This window comes from Falco cherrug, chromosome 2 (assembly GCF_023634085.1).
Source record: "Falco cherrug isolate bFalChe1 chromosome 2, bFalChe1.pri, whole genome shotgun sequence".
Lineage (NCBI taxonomy): Eukaryota > Metazoa > Chordata > Aves > Falconiformes > Falconidae > Falco > Falco cherrug.
In genome coordinates, this window is record NC_073698.1 from 114199280 (window position 1) to 114216638 (window position 17359).

The 17359-nt window shown below is 42.5% G+C and overlaps 1 protein-coding gene across 4 annotated transcripts in view; it reads right to left on the reverse strand.

The window, feature by feature from the left end:
* PTGFRN (prostaglandin F2 receptor inhibitor) overlaps nt 1-17359 on the reverse strand; it is a 72593-nt gene that overhangs the window by 43885 nt on the left and 11349 nt on the right. The window lies entirely within an intron of this gene.

The following is a 17359-nucleotide window of genomic DNA, read 5'->3' on the forward strand; positions in this document are numbered from 1 at the left end:
TAATTAATTTAAAAGGAAGAACTGATTTCAACACAGTTTGCTTGAATGAACTTCTACAGCCTCACCTGTTTCTATAGCACACATCCCCTCTTTGGTCTAAGCTCCAGAACACGGGAGCATGAGCAGAGCAGGCTTCCTCCAGAGCAGAGGAACACACGATGTTCACACCGTGTTCTCTGGGACTGTCTCATTAGAAAGATAGAACAACAGCAGTTCTCTGCAGAAGGCTGGCAAAACAGTAAATTATGCTCCAGGCAAGAATGTGAACCACTTAAACTAGCCAGAGGACCTAGCAAAGATGCAGCAGGAGACTTTTCTGGTTGATTTGACTCTGTAGCCCAAAGAATAACCCCAGCAGCTGCATGTGGATTTTGGCAGGTTCTTACTTCCCAAGAGAGCGAACTGCTTGGATTCATAGTTCCAACCTGAGAAATCTTCTCAGAAAGAGAGGGGTACTACCTAAACTCAGTCTCCAACCATGAGCATCCTACTGCACCCCACCAGCTCCATACCCATAGCACAATATTTTAGCAGCCAGGTAGAACAGAAGCCAGAACAGTAAAGGACAGATCCTGCTAAAACCAAGTAGATGGCCATAACATCAAAAGCAATTGGACCAGAAGGTTGGTCTGAGATACCATAAAGGCAAAGCCAAATTTAAAGAAATCACCCATCAACACAAAGTCCAGCAATGCACAACAGCTCTAATTCACTGGCTACATTGGGAAAGCCACTGGCTAGTGTCAACACCAACACACTTGCTGAGCCTTCCCCTCCTATCACTCTGTACGTCTTCTTGCTGTAGATTAAGACCCTATTCCCTGGTTTAGAACCATCATGCCAATAGGTACACAGGTGTGGGCAAAGAAGTTAGTCTTGTGGACAGAAACCACCCACTGGGGAACATGTTATAAAGTGCAGCTTGTCCCCTCCAGAGTAGCATGGAGAAGGATGTATTAAAGAATCAGAAAACTACACAAGCAGCTGTACACACTGAGCAAAACTACAAGAGAAAAAGCTTATTTTTATCCCTAGCTACAGTTCAACGAACAGTTGAACCAAGGACTGACACTATCTTTGCCTCCCCAGTTCATAACTCCCAGCACACTCTTTGCTTTGCAGGCTGTTCACGTGTACAGGCTCAGTCATAATAGTCCAACTGCCTCATTGCCATGACCTTCTGTATTCAACATTAGTACTTCATTAAACTTACTTGTAATGCAGACTGAGGTTAATCTCTTACCCCTTATATCCCTCCCAGAAGACGGTTATTATGTACCTGATCAAGTGATTGACTAGTCCTAATAAGAAAGCCAGACTTCCTCTCCAGTTCACGTGTGAATGGTGCAAAGAAAACCTCCACTGCCTATGTACTGTTCCACAACCAGATGTCTTTAAGGACATCTCTCTAAACACCAGCACCATATAGTAAAATCATTGATACAGGAAGAGTAAAACCATTGATACAGAAAATCAACCAACAAAAAAAATCAAGCTGTAGGGCTCCAATATACTTCCTGACTAGGTCTTCAGTGGCAGCTCCATTCAATCCTTCAAGTTATTCTCTTACAGAAAACAGTAACAGCAGCAGGTAAGCTTTAAAGCACTGCCTGATAGCCAAACCAGCTTCCAACAGACCACCGTGAGAAGTCAGCTCAGGATCCTGACTGAGGACACTCCTCACGTTGATGTCTCTCTGGAAAATACTCTCCTGTGACACTAAAACAAGCAGACAACACTGTTCTGTATGTGTTTCCAGCTATAGACCCACATACAGTGCACTGCACTAATCCAGTCGAGAGGCGACAAAGGCACGACTAATGTGGCAAGGGCTGCACATTTGTGTCTGAGATTAGCACAGACAGCTCAGTTTCTCTTCTTCCAGGGTCACTAAAGACCCTTTAACACTAAAGGAAGGTAAGGGGTGATTAGCACCTTCATAAGAGAAGGCAGGCCAAAGCAAAAGATAGGGTCCCAGGGATTGCTCAGTGGGTGTGCTCAGCACCCGTACCCTATTGCTGTAAAGCAATGACTATCCCCCTCCCCCACAGCACAGTCCCAAAAGCAACTCCAGTTTAACACAAAGTTGCAAGGATGGCAATGGAACAGGCTGCAGGAGAGAAGAGGGGACAGCCTGTAACAGTTACAATTTTATACTTTAACAAGCAGTAACAAATGGGGTTTTTTGTTAACATTTTTTGTTAGTGCTTGTAAAGTTTGTTTCTGTTTGTTACTGCTAAGACAAATTAGGATTCTCGTAAGGCAGGGGCACACAGAGACAGCATCACCAGGTAAGAGAATGAGACCTTACTGCAGAGCATCCATCTGCTGTGCACTGCCCACAGGTGAGCAGGACCACGCACAGGGCAGACACTCCAAGGGTCAGCTGCATTTCTAGGTGACCCAAGAGGCTCAGGAACTAGCAAGCTGTGGATTCAGAGTTCTGCCTTTTGTCCTGCAACAGTCAACAGCAATAGTATCCCTAGCTACTAAGCAAGCTGTTAGGTTCTTTGCTGTGCATTAGGGATTAACATTTCATGTAACTGTAGCAGAAGGCACAGAGCTACAGACACTGATCTTGGCAAGATGTGAGCTCCACATTACCCTGGCAGATAAATGAGGGGCTTTTACAAATATTTTATTCTTGCAGTGCCCTGTATTACTGGCATAGACCCTTCTCCACCTTCCCAGAGCAGTCAAAGTTCAGCTTTCATGATATGAGAGCTTCAAACTCTGTAAATTTGTTGGAACGTTTATTTTTCATGACACCTAATATATTTCACTGTTAATATAAAGTGACATGTTCTTAATGAATTCACTTGAATCCCATTTAACTGCAGAAACAGATGGAGCAGTACAGAGTAGTGTATACACTAGTGACAGAAAACAACAGAACTTTGACAATTCAGTATTTTTCAGTATCATGGAGACCACCAAAGATGTGTATTTAGTAGGAACTCAGTAACTGGCTCTGTGTCATCAACTGCAATGCTGGACATCAAACCTGCCTGAGCAGAAGATTAACGGCGTAAATACAAAAATTTTTACAGAGTTACCAGACTACCAGAAGAAATTGCAAGGAACAATTTTCCAGAAAAAAAAAAAAAAAAAAAAAAAAAAAAAAAAAAAAAAGATAATGGAGCCCCTGTAAGGAGGCCAGCACACAAACACAAGGGATGGAATTTGTTTCTTGGGCTCGTTAGACAGATGACAGGACTAGCAGGCAACACTGGTGCTTCTGCTGGGCTGGGCCAGAAACATCCATGCAGCAGGGCAACCACAGAGCCTTCATGGCTGTTTGTCGAGCACTTGATTAGAGGATTCTCCCAAAGGAATGCATGAAGTACTCCGCCAGGAAGACGGACAAAGTGTGGCTCAAGGTAGAACAATAAACTGGGGCCTGCCACATTAATAATAGAGAGGCAAGGTAGCCCAGACAAGGCCTAGGCAGTTTTGAGCTACCATTTGTTCCCTAGCAATGGTCCATGAAGTATTTAATTTGTCCCATCACCAAGATGCACCACCTCACTGCTGCCCTTAAATGAAATCCTTTCGAAGAGGAGAACAAGGAAAGCAGATGACTGAATAGATAGGTTGTGAAGTCCATCCGAGTACATTAGATAGCAACCTGTCATTTTGAGGATAACCAAGAAAAAAAGGCAGCAAAATTGCAGCAGGATCTACAGAACAGGTGGCCTGTTTAAACTCTCAACAAACCACACAAGGAAAGGTCTGGTGAGGATTTCCTCTTGCATTAGGGACATTGCCACAGACGAGGAAAAAGTCTCCTAGGAGCCTCATCTCCGTACAAGTTTTGCATCTACGATCTTTTATGAAAGAAAGAGATGAAAAATAATCTGTGGAGTTGCCCACAAGGCTGAGAAGGTACTACCATTGCAAGAACACACTTGCTGCTCCACCACTCTTACACAAGGTGCTTCCTTCAGCTGGCACTAGACAGCTCTAATAAGAAAACATGTTCTCTTAGCAGCACAGAGAAGGAGGTCGACTCTATGTCTGCCAGCCAAAGGCAAATGCAACGTGACATGCAGCAGGAAGCCAATTAAGGCCAAAAAAGTAAGAGCTGAAGAATGAGTAAATTGGCTCAGACTAAGCACTCAAGCCTCTGCATCAGAAAGACTTAACACACAGAGTCCAGCTCCTCAACCAAGGCAGTCACGGGAGACACAGCAACAACTTTGCTGATGCCTTTCATCTCGAAAGAGCTTTCCAAACAAAAGGTTGCTTCACTTGCCAACTAAACATTACCATGTCTGGGAAGGAAATATGGCAGCCCGTTCAAATTCACAACAGTTTATGACAGGAAAAAAATACTGCAGCCAACTTTGCAAATGGTGGCAACAATTTTCCCTCCCTGAACTCCATTTATTTTCAACCTAGGCACCGCTTTGCTGCAGCACTGTGTAAATGACAGGATGGAGCAGAGACAACCCTTCTTGTGCCACACTGGAGAAGAAATGAATTCCCTGCCATCAAAGCTGTGCAGTCGGCCTCCTATTTCTAGCAAAATCCCAAATCTTCCACTTCTGGACTACACTGCTTAACTACAATATTTGGTATTCATGAAGCCATTTTACAGAATGGAGGAAAAAAAATAATGTATTTTTTGCGTCTCCTTTTGTCCCACCAGAGACATGTCCCCACAAATCCTCTTCCTCAGTTTTGACAGAGAACTGATCAGGCTCCCACTGGGAGGCATTCAGTGACTTTCCCTAGCAAGCAGGCAGGTGAAGGGACAGACAGCACGCCACACATTCACGGGCGCTTCTCTGGGGAAGGAGAACCAAAGCATATCACCATGGGAGGCTATAATCCTTATCTCCAGTCTTCCCCTTTTCCCCCAACTCCAATTATCATCAGGCAGCTACACATCAAGAATGTCATCTGCGACTATCTGGGAGAGAAAGAACAACTTATAGCAAACACTACTACAATGTTTGAAAACCTTTTAATACTGTTAATGCAAACATTTTTTTAAAAATATATAACATGATTTTCCCAGAAGAGACATGTACACAAACAGCATGTTGCTTTGGGATTTCCTCCCCTTTTTAAACACAACCAATTAACTTTTCTATCCTACACTGTATGAGAGGAAAAGTCAGAGAGATTAAGCAGAATAAAAGGAATTTCTTTAAGTACCAGAAACGCAGCTAACTATTGAAATTTCTTTACTGGTCTCAAAAAAAAAAAATTAAAAAAAAATCTAAATAAGTGACATCTCTTACCATTCCTGCTTAACACATGACAACATCATACTCTACTTTCCAGTGCAGACAAACACACAGTAGAGGTTGGGATCTATGCTAAATAAAGTGGTAGGTTCTTGCTACTCTTTCCAAATTACAAAATTCAGATCACTCTAATCTGCAGAAGCAACCCGCACCTTACAACCAGATAGCCTGCACAGGGAGGAAACAAGGAGCTCCTTTGAGTCAGACCAAATCTGATTTCTTATGTTGAAACTGTAATCACCACGGTAGCCTAGAATCATCTGAAGGACACAAGACACTGTCCACGTCTTGCAAGCCAACAGTACTGTTACACCTCCCTGACTGCAATACTCCCTACCTAAAAAAAGAATGATAGATTTTTGTGTCTTGAAAGATCTGCAGCATATAATCTGAAGATATCAGAGAAGAGTGAATGAAAAAGTCCATGAAAGAGACATTTACATTGTTCTTTCCCAGGCGGCTAGGATTCTTTTTTTAGATAATGTAGAGCTCTTATCAGAAGGAATTAGCCTGGGTGTAATTGCTTAAAACCCATTATCTCTATCAGGATGAAGAAACGCATACTGCATCTTAAGTGAGGCCTCAGAAATGCTATCAAACTGCAAGGCTGCTGGATTGCTTTAATCTCCATACCATCTGAGTTATCTCAGAAAAGCCACATATCCAGCACTGGGTGAAAAAGCAAGTACCTTCCCAGTTGGACTCCACCTATACCATGTTGATTAAGATTCACGTGAAAGGATTAAAACAACATATGCTGCAGCACAGTAACGACCTGCTGTCTTCCCCCTTCACCCCCCCTAACCCACCACCTCCAAGAAAAGGTGTTTCAAATGCACCTAAGCAAACCACAAGGCTTTCACTAGGACACAGTTCTTAATTATCACAGAACCACAGAATGGTTTGTGCAGGAAGGGACCTTAAAGCTCATCCAGTTCCATCCCCTCGCCATGGGCAGGGACACCTTCCACCAGACCAGGTCGCTCCAAGCCCCGTCCAGCCTGACCCTGAGCACTGCCAGGGATGGGGCAGCCACAGCTGCTCTGGAAAACTTCCAGTGCCTCACCACCCTCATAGTAACGAGTTTCTTCCTTATGCCCAATCTAAACATACTCTCTTTCAGTTTAAAACCATTGCTCCTTGTCCTGCCACTACAGGCCTTGGTAAAAAGTCTCTCTCTGTCTTTCTTATAAGCTCCCTTTAAGTACTGAAAGGCTGTAATGTGGCCTCCCTGGAGCTTTCTCCTCTCCAGGCTGAAGAACTCCAAGTCTCTCAGCCTTTATCCATAGAAAGGTGGTTCTGCCCCTCCTCTGGCCCTGCTCTAACAGGTCTGTGTCTTTCTAGTGCTGAGGGCTCCAGAGCTGGACACAGTACTCCAGGTGGGGTCTCACAAAAGCAGACTAGAGGGGGAGTCCCTTGATCTGCCGGCCACGCTTCTTTTGATGCAACCCAGGATAAGGTTGGCTTTCTGGGCTATGAGCACACGCTGCTGGCTCGCGTCCAATTTTTCATCCACCAGTATCCCCCAGTCCTTTTCTGCAGGGCTGCTCTCAATTCATTCATCCCCCAAGCCTGTACTGATATTGGGGATTGCCCCAACCCAGATGTAGGACCCTGCATGTGGCCTTGTTGAGCCTCATGAGGTTCACATGGTCCCACTCCTCCAGCCCATTCCTCAGGGTTCCCCTGTGTGGCATCCCTTCCCTCTAAATAAATCAACCGCACTCTCAGCTTGGCGTCACCCACAAACTTGCTGAGGGTGCGCTCCGTCCCACTGTCTGTCATTAATGAAGATACTGAACAGTACCAGTCCTAATACAGACCCTAGAGGGACATCACTTTTACTCATCTCCATTTGGACACTGAGCTGCTGGCTGCAACTTTTTAGAGCCATCCAGCCAATTCCTTATCCATCAAACAGTCCACCCATCAAACCCATATCTCTCCTGTTCAGTGACAAGGATGCTGTGTGGGACTGTCAAGGGCCTTACAGAAGTTATGGTAGGCAACAGTTGCTCTTTCCTTAGCTACCAATGCAGTCACTCCATCATCAAAGGCCATCAGATTACTCAAGCAGTTAAGTTACGCTACGGTGCATCTTTCCATTTCCAGGAGTCCTTCTACGTAGCTGTTAGATGTTTGCTGCCTTATACAGCTAGTTACCCAAGCTGTATCTGTCATTAATGGAGAGAAGCTCTCTGAAAAACTTCTCTCCCACTGCTGCTTCTAATTAGAGCTGAGGGGGACAGCCACCTGAGCTTAATAGAAAAACTAAACAGATTTTCCATGCTTCTCCTTCACCCCTTTTAAAAAAAATAATAAAACCCAAAAAAACCTTCACCAATGAAAGAACCCACCACTCCCACTCTAAAAACATGAGCACAATGAGTCACATGAACATCCAGCGCGTCAGACCTGATCTGCTCGGCCCAACACAAGTGCCTGAATGATGTTACTTAGGATAAATAGGTAGTAATTGGCAAGTTCAGATCTGGAAACAGCAGTCAGAAGTTCTTGTTATCTAAAAAGACTGGGACAGAAAGAGAATGATACTTCACCACATAAAAAAAACAACACAACCAAGCCACTACACCACTGCAGATAGTCCGCAGATTGCCTGATCACTGCCCAAAACCATCTGTTTTGTAAAAATTTCACTGAACTGTCTCACAGGAAGGAAAGCCTCCTTCCTCTGCCATGTTTCTCTGCTAAGGCAACCGCAACAGGCAGAATTGCCTCTCTGGCTGTCTCTTGGGCTACCAGGAATAAAGCACTGTTCACCTGTTCGATTCCATCCTTTTGAAGACCAGCTGAGTAGCATCTCTTTCATCCAAGCACACAAGCCATGCCAAAATGAGCCACAAGAATTTGCTCTAAGTGCTTTTGTGGATTATTCCTGCTACAATACAAGGAAAAGAGACCGGTAAACTACAGTAGAAGCTTGTAAGGCAGAAACCAGGTTGCATATGCAGTACTAATTAGAGTGTAAAACACAATCACTGGCTGCTGACAGCACAGATCCCACTGTGCACCACTGTTTCCCAGTCATGGGGAGAGGTACGCTATTGGAAGGTAGAGCAAGGCCTACAGCAGGTAGAGAGGAAAGAAGAAGCCATATAAACCTTTCCCAGCTGTGCAAAGCACAAAGCTAGTTTGTTAGAGTGGCCTCTGGCAGGCAAAGAGCTGTGGCACCACTGGTCCAAACAGAACAAACATCTAACTGGCAGAGATAATACTAAAGATCATGTTTTAGATTCCTAGGGATGTCAAAGAACTCCATCACATATGATCTCTGTTTCCTTTCCCTACCACTGACTGACAGTTGAAGATAAAAGGCTGAATCTAAAGAACTACATTTGATCAGTTTCCAAAATGCAGCTGGGATCAAAAGAGGAAGGAGAGAAAAAAAACAACAATGAAATGCAAGAGTCAACATGCTGCTTCTTCCCAGGTCTCACCTGAAATACCTGTCCCTGCTACCTCATTTACTTTCATCCCAATAGTCTCACAGAAATCAATTTTTACCGTACTCTGCCAGAGCAGCCCGTTTAGGTTACCTGGTGACATCTGACCCAAAAAGTCCAGGGACTCTGGAAGTGGTATTTAGTCTGCCACACAAGACAGGTGATTTTCTGTTGTTCTGCTTCAGAAGCAATTTGTATTGCCAGAGGAGAAGTTCAATATGTTATGTTCTAAGGAAAACAGTCGACAAAGCAGTAAAGCCCACAACTCAAAGCTGAAAAGCTAGCAGAGTTGGAGGCAGGGCTGCAAATATTTGTAGGAATGCTGTACATCTAAAGTATCTTCACATGTTCTTTAGTGAAGAGGAAGGATACAGGTTAAAAACTGTAATACTAATTCCAACTCAAGAGGCTGCATAAATTTACCAATATTTTTTAAAAGTCCTCAAACTGGAATATAAAGAATTAAAATCAGTGCTGTTCTGCAACATCATTAACCTGCTCTTATCTGTAATCTTAAATCTTTCCCAAAGCAGGTGGAACTGAGCAGAGCAGTCCAAATCCATTCACTCTATACCGCAGTCTCCTCCGGGCAGAGACCAACCCTTTTCTTTGCTCTGTGTGCAATGCAGCACACCACTAGGATTAAACTGAACTTTCTTTGGATTTGACTGGAGAAAACAATCAGGCTGTAATAGATCATTTCTAAATCTGCATCTACATTAACTAGAATCACACACTGAGCGTGAAAATCCAAGACAAGACAAAAAAAAACAAATCCCAGGCAAGATCATGTTAAACTATAAAAGCTAATACATTTTTCAACCGGCACGGTTTTAAATAGAACATAGCATCGAGCCAAGGTGAGAAAGCTGGAAAGCTCAGAAAAAGTACTTTTGTCAAGAGACTTTTTAATGCTCATGTAGCAATATCCATGTGTTTCACAAATCTATACTTTCACAAATTATACATTTAAAAAAACAAAATCCTGGAATGCTCCCTCCTCCACTCTCCTAAAAATAATTTCCATTATCATCATCCCCTTTTCCTCCCAGAGCAGAAGATACTGATTTTTACCAGTGTGAAGTAATCACTAGTTTTCCAAGTTATCTTTAAGGTTAAGTAATATCTGAAAAACACTAAAAATGTTTTCAAATATAAGTAGTGCTGACTCCAATATAAAGTCTTTTACTTTTCATTGACAAAAATACTAAACACAAAAAGAAAAAAAAAAAAGAAAAAACACCAACATCTATTTGGGGGGGTTTGTGTGGTGTTGGTTTTTTGGGTGGTCATTTTGCTGTTTGGGTTTTCAGGGGGCTGGGAGTGTCAGTGTTCACTTTTGGGGCTTTTTTTACCTTAAATCTGGTGGCACTTATCCACCACTATTTAACTCAAGACACATCCGTACCAGACAAAGTCCTGTCTAAAGCAAAGTTAAGTCTAAAGGGAATCAGAAGATGAGATTTAAAAAAGCCACATGCTTTCATAATCCAGATATTATTAAACTTAACCTCTACTTCCCCAAAAATTGGTTTTGGGGATCATTTCAAATCTCAGTACACAGAGACTAGTTTCCCAGCAAGCATTCCACTGGACAAGGAAAAGCATCACATCGGCTTCAGCAAAAAACAGCAACAGAGCAAAACCCAATTACAGAAGTCAGCAGCCACACCACCAAACAACCCAGCACACACGTTAGGCTCTCAGACTCTCTGGTTGGGATCCTGAAGAGCAGCTTTACTCTGTTTGCATCTGCTGTTATGAGAGATTATGGAAGGAGGTATCTGGGCAGCAAAGCTGCTGGAACTGCTGAACAAGGCAGCATATGGCACTGGCCTACCTTGGCTCCATGCTTGACAATTGATTTGCAGCCATGGAGCCAGTGGAGAGATGGATCTCAGTGTTTATAGAGTAATCCTTTTGGTCTGTAATTTAATTATCTAACTGTCCCATCTTCACCATAAATAACCTCCAAGCAAGCAGCCACGTTAAAAATGTCAACACCAGATGCACACAGAATGGGTGTTAGGGCACGGGAATGAGTACCTGTGCCTCATCGGCACATGCAGGTAAGTCCAGTAGCACAGCTATTGCCAGCTTTTCAATGCAGATGTACTCGGACAGATTAACTGACTAGACCAAAGTCAGGCAGCAGAGCAGGAGCAGTTAGGAATACAACACAGGCGTTCCTGGTTTCAGGCTTAGTGCTCATTTCACTGTATTACACTGTTTCTTTACATAAAGATGAAAACAAAGATACGCACAGCTAGGTAAAGATGACATAAGCAAATGCAAAGCAGGCAGCTTGTGCTCTATCAGCTGGTACCCCCATAGCTCAGGAGCCCCCCCCAAGGACTTCATTTGGGCACCCATACCACCACCATACCATACTCCTGTCTACAACCTGGAAAACTAGAGACCAGTGTTTTCCAACCCCTTCTCTCGGAGCCCATAGATCCAATTAGCTCTCAAAAGCCAGTTTCAGGTCATGCAGAGCAATACTGTTTAGTATGCTAATCTCTATGGAGCCTGCATGTTAGGAGCACAGATATTTTTCTCCTAGACAAGAAGGAATTGTACGCATGTGTGCACATGGAGTATGATTTAAGAGACATCAGGGCTCTTCCTCCTTTAATACAAGATTTACATAACTAATTCTGTAATTGAGAACAGGACTGCAGGTATTTGCAGTACTTGTTGCTGCTGAGCTTTTATCATTTACTATGGCACTGATGATGAGAAACTATCTTGCCCCAGAAAAGGCAGCTAGTCTGGTCTCCAGAATAAAAAAAGCGGACACATGAATTTACCCATTTCAGGAAGAGACATTTTTCATTCTGGTATTGTTTTCCTCTTGCAAAGGAGAGGGTCAGCAGTCTGGAGCAGGCAAGAGATCCAGATAAGAAAAAGACAAGAGCTCAGGGGCGTAAAACAACATCTAAAGGCACACAGGGATTCCAGTCAAGGTCTTTAAAAGGGTCTGTGTAACACCCCCACAGACCATTACATAAAATTACCCCCAGATGGGTCTGCAAAACAGCTGGCTTTAAAAAACAGGCATCCCACAGCACTCTTCATTAGCTGAAAGAGACAAATATCAACATGGACAGTTCTGAAAACACAGGAAAAAGCTTCATAAACAACATTCAAATCAAGATAGTTGGTTGCATTAAGACGCCTGAAAATTGAGAATAAAGTATTAGATCAGTAGATGGAACTCAAGATGGCCTGCTTATTTACTTCACTAATATTTAAAAAGCAAAAAAAGCTTATCTCCCATCACACAGAAATTTAAGGCTAGCACAACTCTCTACTTTAGCAGCTAGCACAGTCCAAAAGGAGAAAAGGCTGTGGAGGACAGTTGGTACTGAGGCCCCAAGGAGCATCCTATGCATGTTTGACGGTTTGCGTTGGGCCAGGTTCAGTGCCACAGGCCAAAGACCCAAGGGTACCTGAAGCACAGCACATACACTCCTAGAGTAACACTTCTGGTTCAGTTACATCCAAAGGAATCCTAAGTGCACACTCAGATTGCTTCCGGGTGAAGAAAAGCAATGTGCAGAAAGCGGGGCAGTGAGGAGATTCACCTCAGAAATTCAGTCCTTGCCCCAACTAAAATGGTAATGAACATGCTGCATGCGTGCTCCTAAAGGACACTTAAAGGGCTGCTCATAATTTTACCTGAACTTCAGTGTGGAAATGGGAATTCTTCCCTAAACCACAAATGTGAGCTAAGCCATGAACAAATGTATGGCTAGGATATGATATCCACCCACACTTCACAGTGTTGCTTATCCCTGCTACACAAATTTAACAGCCAAAATTTTCAAAAAAGCATGCAAGAGTCAAAAATTTGCTGGCATTCACTGCCTCCAAGAGCTTGAAGGCAAATTAGCTGTGTAATTAGCTGCCCGTGCCCCTCAGTTCTACCTCTAGAAAGCTGTTCTCACACAGGAAATGGTACCGAATGCTGCTGCTGTTTGATTTACTAGAAGATTAATTTTACCAGACAAAAAGAAGAAACCTTCTGGAACAGGTGGGCAGGTATGTGCATGTCGACAGCACACAAGCGATTCAAAAACCAGCAGAGAGCTGAACTACCTCATGCAAGACATTTACCTAGTACAACTCTGCTCCCAGTTACCCCATTCTTGGGGAGAAACAAGCTCCTTTGTACTTGCACCTTCTAGAGAAAGCAGAAAAAAAACCCCAAAAAACCAAAAAGAAACCCAAACCAAAACCACTCCACTCACAGCCAAATTTAGCTAGTTCAAGAAATGAAGAGGTTCAATTTTCAAAGAACCCTGAGCATTAATATTCTGGGGAACTAAGTCTCTTTGTAAAGTTTCAGGGTCAGAGCCTCGAGCCTTCAATCACCTCTGAAAAGCTTGCCCTGTATTCACTGTAGGTATTTTGTTATCTCCAGTAGTAGAATAGTAGGGTTTGTCAATTCAGTACCTGGCTGAAGAAGTCCAGCTGTCTTCTCACATTCCCCAGCACAAACTGAAAGTCTTTTCTCCCTTTAGATTATATGCCAGCAAGTTTTCACCGTTACCTGTTTTGACTAACTCAGCATTTGCAGTAGTATCTACTCTTAACTCAAATGAAAGGCAATTATGTCTGGTGCAAAAGCAGCAGCTGTTAACAGCATACAATATAGAGCAACATGAGAACAGAAGCGGAAATTACACCACTAGTTTAGAAAGTCAAGGGTGTCAAAATTCACCTGGAAAGCCATAGATGGACTTGCCCACAGACACTACAAATAGCAGTCCACATTTTAAAACTGCAAGAGAAGATTCTTAGCAGTAACTTTCAAGCACCTTTGAGATTCCTAGCTAACAGGTGTCTTCCTGAACTGCCCCCTTTACCTGAGGACAAACAGCCCTCAGGTAAGAAAGGAGATGTACTCAATGCACAGGGAGAGATAATATTCCCCAGAGGTACTTCTGATGAGGTCCGGAAAGCTGGGGCACAAAACATTGCTGTCCAACGTGCAGAGCAAGCCCTGATCCCTTTTAGAGAACATATCCTGAAAGCCATGTCAAGTCAAGGAGGCCCGGTCACCCAGCCTTAGCACCAGAGGCGATATGAACTGACATATCCTTCAGAATGCAAACACAAAACACAGACCCATACGTAATAAAATAAAAAAACAAAAAAAAAAAAAACCCACCAAAAAAACCAACACACAAACCAAACCAACAAAAACAATTAAAAAAAAAAGGAAGAAAACAGAAATGTGAAATACATTTGTATCACAGCAACCTATACCCAAGAGGTATTTATTTGGCATTTAGGCCTTGAACTCTGGCTGCAAAAAACTGAACTGAAAGCCTGATCGCACAAACATTAACAAAAAAAGGATAAGCAAGAAAGGCACTGAATGCTGTGCAATATCAGGAAATTCCCCTTGCTCCCATACTTCATGATAACAACTGAAAAGATAGCATTGCTTGAAAAAGTCGGTGTTATATCTAAGCCCCAATGGGCAAAAGAAGAGGAGTTATGCCTTCATTAATACTCAGAAAGACATGCAGTATACACGTAGTCAGACTTCTCAATGGACCGTTTAAAAATAAAGGACCCTCCTCCCAGCTCAGCATCTAGCTATGTCCACTATCAGTGATACGTGACAATATAAGAACCATAACAAGACGACTGACAAGCCCTATGTAGATACGACAAAACTGTTTATTTCTCTTAATTTCTTCATTGTTGTAAATTCATACTTTAAGGCTTAAAATTACTATTTATACTCCCTGCTCATTTTTTATTTTACTACATCACAAAATCAGATGGGTTTAGCTCCCCTGTCGGTATGGCAGTCATAAATCATGTTAACAACACTACCCTGTAATAAAATTTGTTTATTATTAGAGAGCAATCAATATTATTACTTTTATAAGCAAGTAACAAAGTACCTAGAAGGCACTCTTGCTGCTAGTGAAGACCTGAATAGAAGAAGGTACATACAGCACTTAAAGAGCTCTAGTTAGCTACAGCTTCCCTCTCCCCTCAACCCCTGCCTCCCCATTTAATTTTTCAGAAATAAGAACAGGTTTTTAGAGATTAATGATCTGAAGAGAATTTCCCAGGAGCTTAAACCAGTTAAAATCCACATCATCAAATTAAGACATTTCAAAGAATTCAAGCAGAAGAGCACCCGCCGTAATGCAATGCAAGAGCAGCCTACAAGCGCCTCCACTGTTTGTAGTTTTATAGCCTAAGCCTACCAAGAGTCAAAAAAACAGGGTACAAAGCACACAACTAGATCAAGTTTTGCCTTTTCCCAGACAAAACACAGATTATTTCAAGATCTTTGTCCCTTTCACAAGGAATAAATAAGCCTTGGACAAGGGATTGCTAAGAAATCTTCAAGTACAGAAGTCCAGACTGTCTCTAGATTGAAAAGAGCACTCTTTTATTGTCTTTTATCGTAAAAGGACATCCTCTTTGTCAAAGAGAACTGGTGTTAAAAAAAAATTTAAAAAAAAAATCAGTTTAACACTTGAGTAATTATCTCCCTGGGCAGTTCTAAGGTATTTGTACTTTTGCCTGTCCCATTCACAGTACTGTACTTTCATCTATTAGTAGTTCAATTCAAGAAATTCTCTACCTGTCCATCACCTACCGTTGCTCAGTACAATCAGTGAGATCTCCCAGAATTCACTGAGATCCTATTGATAAAAATCTCTCTACTGATGAAGAGAACCATCTTCACTAATCTGCCTGGCAGAAGTAGTCTTCCCTTCTAATCATTACAGGAGTTTACAATTCTAATAAAGCTGTACACACATCCCATTATTCAGATCACAAAATCTTTGGGAAAAGAAAGCTCTCGGGCATGGTGCTGTAAATCACCAAAACCACTTCTTATTCCTAGCTGATCAGAGCTTTAAAAAAGGGTATGTACACAGCTGACTGCTAGGAAAAAGTCACAGGCATGGTCAATCAACTGGTTATCACTGAAACGACCATCTGTTAAGCAGCAGAACTCAACGGAGATTATAATCAGAACCCTATTCTCTACAGGAAGGATGCATATGTATACACTGTTCAGCCTAAATTTTGAGTGAAACCCACCCAAACAGATTTATTGTAAACCAAGCCTGTACGTTATCTGCAGAGCTCCTCAAACAACGGCAGAAGTAAAAGCTGCGTCCTTGAATGTCAACACGAGAAGCTAGTAACAAATTTAGCATCAATCACCATTGTGGACTGTTTCAGCATTTCTGTATATTTGTGGAAATGCACAACAGTTGAATGGTGAATTACAGACATCAAAGCCAGACTAAGACCATGAGACAGTACTGCAGTTACAAGAAACATCCTGCAGAAAAGTTTAAAATGACGCTCCTTAACTGCTGTCTGTAAAAGGGAAGAAAAAAAGGACAGACTTCCTCAGCCTAACTTCACAAGCTCCTGCTAAGCCTGGATGTCACTCAGTTAAATGTTCGCCCCTATTTCCTCCTTAAATGCCAGAAATGTCAAAGGACAGCGAAAGAAAACACTAACTCATTCCAATTAGTTTCTATCTCAACATAAGAAAAAACTCTTACAACGGAGCTAGATGATGGGGCGGGGTGTGTGTGTGTGTGTGTGTGTAATCCAGAAATAGTCATATAGAAATTCCACTGTACATCACCACAAATTCAAAGAATGTTCTGCCAACTATTTCATTTTTAGAGCTCACTTGGTTTTAAACTCTGGTTTTATTATTACTTGGGACTTGTGACAGGAGCTTCCATGCAATGCATAATTCAGCATGCATGTGGCAGAAATCATCATCAGAATTATAACTTCAAGTCACAGAATAACTGTATACTAGCAGCAGTAATGTAGCCACAGTTGTCTAAGGCAATATTCTTTAGAGATCTTTCTTTAGACCAGCTGATACAGTCAGAGGAAATCGCATACAAGTCCTCCTTCTGAAATAGATGCCATGGAGGAACCTCTATAAAGTTTCACATGCACAGTTATACCTTCGCTATCACCCTGCATCAACGAGCAAAAAACTCAGCTCAAGTCCCACAGCCTCTCACAGTTCTGTCCTATCAAATATATATACACGCCAGTGCTCCTACCCATAGTGACTTTCCTGTAGAACAGGACACCCAAGATGACCTGACAAAATCCTTGCTGGCATTCACACTTTTCTGATGCTGCCAAAATGACTGTTTAGGCAGAAACGGATTCAAATGGAGGAAAAAAGGCAGGCAAAAGATTACTTCATGCACAGAAGCAGATGTTCTGAAAGAGAGAGATTCCGCTTTCCTAAAAATGCCAAGAATATATACAACAGATACGCAGAATTCTGTGGAAATGAGTGCTATTCAAGCTTCCCAGCAGGTATTCACCATCCTTTATCTACTTCAATACAAAGCATGCGTGGCACCTTTTTCAAGAAAATTAAGAACTACCCCCGTACAGGCAGGCTAGCCAGGAGGCAGGCTAAGGCTGGGGCAGCAGAGCCACAGATCCACACCAGCTCCCACCAGCTGTCCAAGCTGCACCCAACGTACAAACCTGCCGTCCCCAAAGAATGCCACAGCACAACAAGAACAAGGTTAGCCATATTTGCTGCACATCTTTAAAAAGTTAAGTGCCCCAGCCCAACAGGACCTACCCATACACACT